Raw genomic sequence first — 8,479 nt, 5'->3', positions numbered from 1 at the left:
CCTTCTTCCTCGCCCTAAAACTCTTAAAATTCGTACACATCCTTCCTTTTAAATCGCTGTACTCTATACCTTCCTCACTACCTCGTTTATTCCGTTGTGGTAAATTATTGGTTTATGTTCTATGTGGTCTGGATACCTCCTCCTTATCTCCACTTCGGACGGTGAAGCCTCGGTCGATCCACGTGAGTACGTCTATTAATTACATACTGTTTAAACGTGAGTTGTACTGTGCGTACGTCTATTAATTGCGCATCATTGGAACCTACCTTTAGACCTTCTAGATCCCTTTGGGCTTAGACCTGTCCTCCTAGTCAAATTTACCTGTTAGACATTTCAGATGCTCTTTAGACCTTTTAAGATCCCTTTAGACCCCTTACACCCTTCACACCCCATTGATCATACAGAGCCATTAGATCTCTTAAGAACCTAACCACTACTGGAACATATCCTTCAGACCCTTTGGACCCCTTAGGTCCTTTAGACCCGTTGACTCCTTGAGACGCACACCACACAAGCGTCTATATAATCTTCTTGCAACATACAGACTACAGTGTCAACACCCCTTTTTCAAAATTTTCACCTTTTCCTGCCTTATGGCCTGGAATTAAATTGCATTAAATCAGACTTTTCCAACTTTAATTACACTTCGTAACACACAACTTCAAAGTGAAAAACAAATTCTACAAATTTCAGAAAATTTATTTAAAATACAAAACTAGAATATCTTGGTTGGATAAGTGTCCACCCCCCTTATAATAGCAATTGTATATTAGTTTGGTGTAACCAATCACCTTCAAAATTACACACCAAGGTAATTGGCCTCCACCTGTGTTAAATTATAGTGATTCTGATTATTTCAGAAGAAACTCAGCTGTTCCTATAGGTTTTCTCTGCTGGGTAATGCATTTCACAGCAAAGACTAAACCATGAGCACCAAGGAGCTTTTAAATGACGTCTGGGATAAAGTTGTGCAAAGGCACAGATCAGAGGATGGGTATAAACATATTTCAAAGGCCTTGAATATGCCTTGGAGCACTGTCAAGACAATTATTAATAAGTGGAAGGTGGATGGTACCACCAAGACCCTGCCTAGATCAGGCTGTCCCTCCAAACTAGGTGACCAAGCAAGGAGGAGACTGATCAGAGAGGCCATCAAGAGGCCAATGGTAACTTTGAAAGAGCTACAGGCCTTTATGGCAAAGACTGGTTACTGGGTGCATGTGACAACAATCAACCCAGCACTGCACAAGTAGGCTGGCCTGTATGGTAGGGTGGCGAGAAGGAAGCCATTACTCAAAAAGGCCCACCTTTAATCCTGTTTGAGGTATGCAAAAAAACACTCCGGAGATTCTGAAGCCATGTGGCAAAAAGTTTTGTGGTTTTGGCCTCAATTCAAAACGTTACATTTGGCACAATCCCAACACCGCACATCACCCAAAGAACACCATCCCTACTGTGAAACATGGTGGTGGCAGCATCATGTTATGGAGATGTTTTTCATCAGCAGGGACTGGGGGCACTTCTCAGTATAGAAGGAAAAATGGACAGAGCAAAATACAGAAAATTCCAAGAGGAAATCCTGATGCCCTCTGCAAGAATGCTGAAATTGGGACAGAAGTTCACTTTTCAGCATGACAACGACCCGAAGCACACAGCCAAAGCTACACTGGAGTGGGTAAGGAACAAAAAGATAAATGTCCTTGAGTGGCCCAGTCAGAGCCCCGTCCTAAATCCAATTGAAAATCTGTGGCATGACTTGAGATTGCAGTCCACCAACACTCCCCATGCAACTTGACTGAGCTTGAACAGTTTTGTACAGAAGAATGGGCAAATATTGCCCAATCAAGGTGTCCAAAGTTGGTAGAGACCTATCCTAACAGACTCACAGCTGTAATTGCTGTCAAAGGTGCTTCCAGCAAGTATTAATTCAGGTGGGTGGACACGTTTCCAACCAAAATATTCTAGGTTTGTATTTTAAATTTACTTTCTGAAATTTGTAGAAAGTTTTTCACTTGGAAGTTGTGGGTTACGATGCGTAAATAAAGGTAGAAAAAAATCTGATTTAATGCAATTTAATTCCAGATTAGAAGGCAGCAAAAGGTGGAAATTTTGAAAGTGGGTGTAAACTTTCTATAGGCACTGTATACCTTTTTCAGCAAGTAATGCGCAAACTCCACCCAACCGGAGGGGGTACTCTGCGAGTTTGAAGAGAATTTGTATATTGGTTCATTGAATTGGTTCACCAATCAAAATGTAGAGGAATATTGCTTTTGATGTTAAAGGGTCAAAATGGTCACATACAAGTCAACTTTCATCCAATTGACTTGAAATCTTAACAGGATTTTAATATTGGCTCACTGAATTAATTGGTTCACCAAAAATCAAAACTATCCATGTTGCCATTTTGGCATGCCAACGGTTTCCATGACAACAATTATACCCCATTATCATCAAATATAACATCTTGTGTTTTTATTATTGCCATACCTCAATCATTTTTAAAGATGTCAAATTAGAACTTTACACAGCGTATTTGTGATGTAGTACATCTTCGTAAAAATTGGTCAAAATTAGCCAAAGGTCAAATTCATCAAAAACATGCAAAACACCTATTAGGCTGCAATTAGAAATTGTACCAGCCAAATTTGTTATGGATAACATTCAATCATGTAAAACACTTGATCGGTCATGTCTTGTATTTGTGTAATGATGAATGTTCTAATTATACTCCTCCACATCCCCTTTTCCCATTCCCATCTCCCCTCCTGTTTCCATCCACCCCACTCCCTGCACTCCTTCCAATTTTCTCTCTTCTTCCTTGCCAGCACCAAATCCTGTTTGAAAATTTAAAATCACTGCTTTTTTCTGCATGCATGTAATAGTCCACATTTTCACCCTGGACATGTTTGAGATTGTGTGCAGGATCTTGGCCTACGGAAGCTATGTGGACCAAGTTGTTGGAAATGCATCAGGATGTAATGCCATGAATCCCTGTTTCTGCCAACATTATTGCCTCCACTCCTACTCCACTCCTCTTGAATTATTAAATCCCCAAACTATCACTTCCTCCTCCCTCACTTATTCTGTGGGTCTCCAGCATCAGAGGGCTTCAAATTAACTTCTCAGATCTCTCCCTCCAAGTTGCCTCCACCTCCTGCCATCTGACAGAAACCTCACACAGGATGTTCCCAACTCATGTCCCTCCTACACTTCAACAGACCCAGATTGTTGCTGTATATGTTCATAACTCCTTTCGACAAACCCCCTCTCCAGGAATATTTGTGGCATTGTGTGTCTCTCTCCATATCAAACTCGTTTCTCGATATGGCCTACCATCCCAACATCTTCTACGACTCCATCACTAAGCCTATTTCTTCAAACATGGATTCTCTGCTGGCAAAGTCAGTCCTCAAACCACAGTCCAAGGTATTAGAGAGAATTCTTTTTTTTGCCAAAATGGCTGCCTTAATCAGTCCATCTCTTCCTACTAACATCTCCGTAAATGCCAGTCAATCTTTGTTAGATTTTTGTTATTAATCACATTTACTGACAAACGAAATACTAAATTACTTTATTGAATTTACAGCAGAAATGAAGAGAATGGCGGATGATTTATATGCATTGCCAGCAGAAACTGGAATGGTGGTACTCGGTAGAGCACATACTTCCGCTAAACTGAACAGTTTATGTTTTCCATCCACTGATAGGCCGGATGTGGATCCCGATCTGAACCAAAATCGAATTGGCTTGTTCTCGTCACCTACTCAACTCATCCACCTAGTTTTGTCATAACCCGTCCACAACGTCTTCAGATATTGTGCTTTATATTGTTTTTTGCCCTATATGATTTTTATTTTTATATTATTTTTTTGCCCTCCCAATGGTGAAGAATCACTTTTAAAAATTTAAAAAATGATTGTATCTGGATCTTCAGCAAAGTTGAATCAACTCTTCCTTGTCACACACCCAGCTTTTCCACCCAACTTCGTCCGATTCCACCCATAACGTTTTGAGATATCTTGCTCACAGACAGACAAACAATCGGGTGATAACATAACTTCCGCCCACCTTTGGTGTTGGAGGTAACGATAGTAACAGAATGGTCTGTTCCATGTGGCTTCGTGAAACTACTGCTGTGGCAATTCGAGCCCAATGAGAAGGAGAAAATGCAAGGAAAACTGAACGTCCATTTAATGTTCATCCGAGGGATAGCACACACATTGATGAATCATGCTGCCTGTGAAACATGGCAGTTTATAGCTGGGTCGGGATTCAAACCCAGTCCAGACAGCGTAGAGGTGAGTGTGCGTACCTCTAGGCCATCATGTCAGCCCAAATCACTGGGTGACCATGCATTGCAGAAGATATAATGAATTGTGTTAGCATCAGGAGATAACAAGTTGGCACATGTTTCCTCCAGAAAGAAGGACATTGGGTCAGCTCTTCCAGAAGCCTTTATGTTCGTACAAAAAATAATTAATGTCAAGTTACTTTTGCCAGAACGACAACAGTCCCAAAACGCCAAATCAACCAATGGAAAGTTCAGTAGGAATGACCCCATGGTCCTCAATTGGTCCTCTCAACCTCATCCCGATGGGGATGTATGGAAAGACGATGTACCCTAAGAACCTGCAGCAGTTAAAATAACCAGGTTAAGTAATGGGACATTAGGTTTAACAGTTCATAAAACAAAAAAAAGACATGGGAAGGGTCTTTTCAACTCTTGCTTTGGGTTTCCGTGCGTGATCTATATTCGCTTCGTCTGTGAAATTTAAATACCAGGGACGATGGATGGTACCCATGCGAAGCCGATGGGTCAAACAGAAGTCCAGAGCTGAAACTTCTGCCAACTCTTCTCAGAGGAATTCACAATTTTGGAATGATATTTGAGAAAAAGACACACGAAACAAACAGATATTTTAGACGAGGTTAGCTACATCGTTGCATCACTAGGTGCCACCATTATTGCCTGAATTGCAATGCAACTCCACCCTCAAAACGGGCGGCAAATTTGATTGGTTAAGACAGCGTCAATTTTTGCCCAAGTATGGCTAAACTGGAGGTTTGTGGAAGTACAAACAAGGCCATTTGTATTCTACAGTGTTCAAATATATATTTCAATTCAAATAAAAAAGTTTGAAAGACTGTAGACAAAAACGTTTTTTCAGATGCACCACCTTTTACACCACCTTATTTAACACATTAAATTAGTTATTCGTTCCTGTTGTTTGTGTCTTTTATGACGTCTCCCAAAACAGCAAGTTTCCTGTTTGGAATGATTTTCAATTTTGTTTGACCGACAGACCGATTGAAGCAATTGCTTTACGCGATCGACATGTCTCCCAAGTCGACATGCGTGATCGGAACGATATTCTCAGGGTCGGCATCCGGGAAAATGTACGCTCTGAAAGCTGGTTGTGCATGCCATGTAGCTGCTTTTTTTTTTCTTTTTCTTTTTTTCTTTTTCTTTTTTGTATACTGAATCGAGGCTCGTGAAAGACCTAACATTTACTTCACAAACAAATCAACCAGACAAACAAAACACACAAAAAGAGGGAGCGGAAAACAAGATGGGGAGAGAAGGGGAAGCACACAAACACAACATTTGAGAGCAGGGAGATGTGTGGAAAGGAGAGGGCTTGGGGGGAGGAGGCGTGGGAAGGGGGGGGGGGGGTGGAGGGAGAAGTATAAAACACAAGGACACCAATAGTGCAGCGGCATAGCAAACCAATTGTGCATTTTGTGATGGAAGCACCAAATTTGGCAGAATGATAGAATATTATATGGAGAACATTTTCAGATATGGAACCCACTTTGGAATTCACCCCAATGTGGCCGCCATATTGGATTTCAAAATGGCGGCTTAAAAATCTTTAATTACAAATATTTCTGGTTCTATACCAGCTACAGCCTTGATTTTAGTGTCTGGATGTACAAACTTGAGGTCAAGGAATTGAATGGTTCTACTTAGAAGTTGATTTACTGACGCCATATTGGATTCCAAGATGGCGGCTTCCGAAAATCTGCTGACCGATATCTCTGGTTCTATGCCAGCTAGATACTTGATTCTGGTGTCTAGATGTACATTTCTGAGGTCAATGAATTGAATGGTTGTATTGAAATATGTTTTAATGCACATAAGCAACTGATAATCCCATATCCCATAGGAAAGAAAAAAGCAATTCAAGAACACTATGGCCAATAGGCCTTTCTTAACAATTTGAGGGAGTGTACCGTGGACAGCTAAAGATTATATATACAATACAAAATATTATTCCGAATAGATAATACAAATCGGGATTATATAATCAAAATTAAATTATACTAGGGCATGCCCGTACGTGGATGCCCGTTCCTTGCCAAAAAAAAAAAAAAACGCTACCCGTACGCTCTACCCCGCCCGTACGCCCGTAAACAAAAAAAACAACGCTCTTCGCTTCCGCCCTTCGCTCTGGGAGAAATAATGCGCATAAGAAATCGAGAAATTATTATTTTCTCCGGAAGAAATCGAATTACGAACCGTAATGGCGCACGCGCTCGGCTCGGCTGTCGGCTCGCTCTCACATCGGCCACGCCTACGCAACAACGCGTTCTGTGATTGGCTGCCGGAAGTGAAGTCTTCACTGTCCGGAAGGTCGCAAATCGCAGTTACGATGAATCGCAAATTAGTTTTAATTAGTTTTAAAACATAGTTGAACGCCAACATAGTTTGCCAACGTGAAATAAATGAATACGCTCTCAAATGTGCCGTCCGAGGCAGAGTCTGTTCGGCACGTTCGGCACACGTGATAGCTCGCTGCTCTCTGATTGGTTGAATCGTTTTTTGGACATAGCTCGGTAACTACTTGTCCGATTAATATGAAACCTTGAAAAGGCACATCCTCGGGTCCCCAGCAATATACCTGGCAAGTTTAAAGTATATCGGACCCGTGGTTGTCGAGAAACAGCGGTCACAGACATACAGACATACAAACATACAAACATACATACATACATACACACAGAGATTACTGGAATTATAGATAGATGAAAAGAATACACATATGTGGGTAAGAATTTACTCTACAACAGCATAAATCAATAATACATTGTATAATATGTACTGAAACCACAGAAGATTGTACACACACTCTCAAACACACAAGCAGGCACGCACCCACTCTCACCACCCAGACACATACACACACTTTCACTAACACACACTAACATACATCATGCACATTACCTGTTCACCGTCAGTAGCAATCAGCTGTTTGTCTGGCACATCGATGGACTCCGTGACCTGCTTAGACAGAAAGCTGAAGAGTTCCTCCTTGTTCTCGTCGACACGGAGGAAACTGTGCCAGTTGCCTGGTAGGAGGGCAGAGCCAGTGACACGTCTGCGTATTCCCTTGCCTCTGTTGGTCCTTGCAGTTGCCTTCAGGCTGCCTGACTTTGCATAGCGGTCCCACACTAGATCGAGACGAGATCGATGTTGAAGCTGTGACATAATGTATGGAACGAATACTTTTGTGGCATAGTCAAGAAATGTTTTGGTCTGGCCTGGGCTCAGCATTTGAACTATTACAGCTCCATCGAGGATCACAGAAGATACTCGTGGTGGGTCCGACTTTGTTTCGACAAGCTGTTCTAAGGGCTGCAACAAGTCAGCTTTGGAACCAAAGCGGAGCTGTCCATTTTGCGAGAGTGCTGGCGGATGTGCGCTGTTCTCATGTTTGAAGAACTGCTCGAGACCCCCATCTCTGGTTTGGCATGCGATGTATAGTCTGGAGAAGAGCTCTGAATGACTCTTTGCAGAGGCTACTTGTTGTTTGCTCTTCTGGGCAGCTTTGACCTTGATGGATGAAAACAACGGGAGTTTGTTGCGTTTGATGACATCATTGAGTGGCTTGGATCTGTCTGCCAGACGTTCCTTCTCAAATGAATGGAACTGATCTCTCCCAATCTGTACAGCTGTACGCACAGTATCTACAACAGCTGGGCCCAAGATCTCCAGTGTGCCCAGGACCAGCAAATCTGTGCTTTCTTCTTCAAAGGGGCTGCCCATCTCTTCGATGACTGTTGTCAGTGCACGGACATCTTGGACGAACTTCTTCTGCACACTGTCGGTTTGCTCATGGTGGTGGGTGTGCTCTCCCCTTTGGCGCAGTTGCTGTGAGGTCTCAAATTCTGTGATGACCCGAGCAACTTCGGGGCCAGCCACCATCCACCGTCGAAGGGCACTTGGATTTTCAGTTAGGCCCACTGCCCCGCCATCGCCTTTGGCCGTGGCATTGTTTTGTTCATGAGCCTGGTCTAGGGAGATGGCGGAGAAAGCATGCCTAGTCTTCTTGGATGTGAAGTGCCCCGCATGGAACTTGGCAGCAACATCTGGGTGTTTCTCTGCAATGCCAACCATGTCCCTGATGTGGACTGGTAACCAGCGAGCATAGTGGATATGGTCCAATGCAGCGAACCAGGCAGCTAGCTCTGGTAGGGT

Source organism: Myxine glutinosa, chromosome 11 (genome assembly GCF_964187855.1).
Source record: "Myxine glutinosa chromosome 11, kmMyxGlut1.1, whole genome shotgun sequence".
In the NCBI taxonomy this organism is placed as follows: domain Eukaryota; kingdom Metazoa; phylum Chordata; class Myxini; order Myxiniformes; family Myxinidae; genus Myxine; species Myxine glutinosa.
This window is presented reverse-complemented; position numbering follows the sequence as displayed.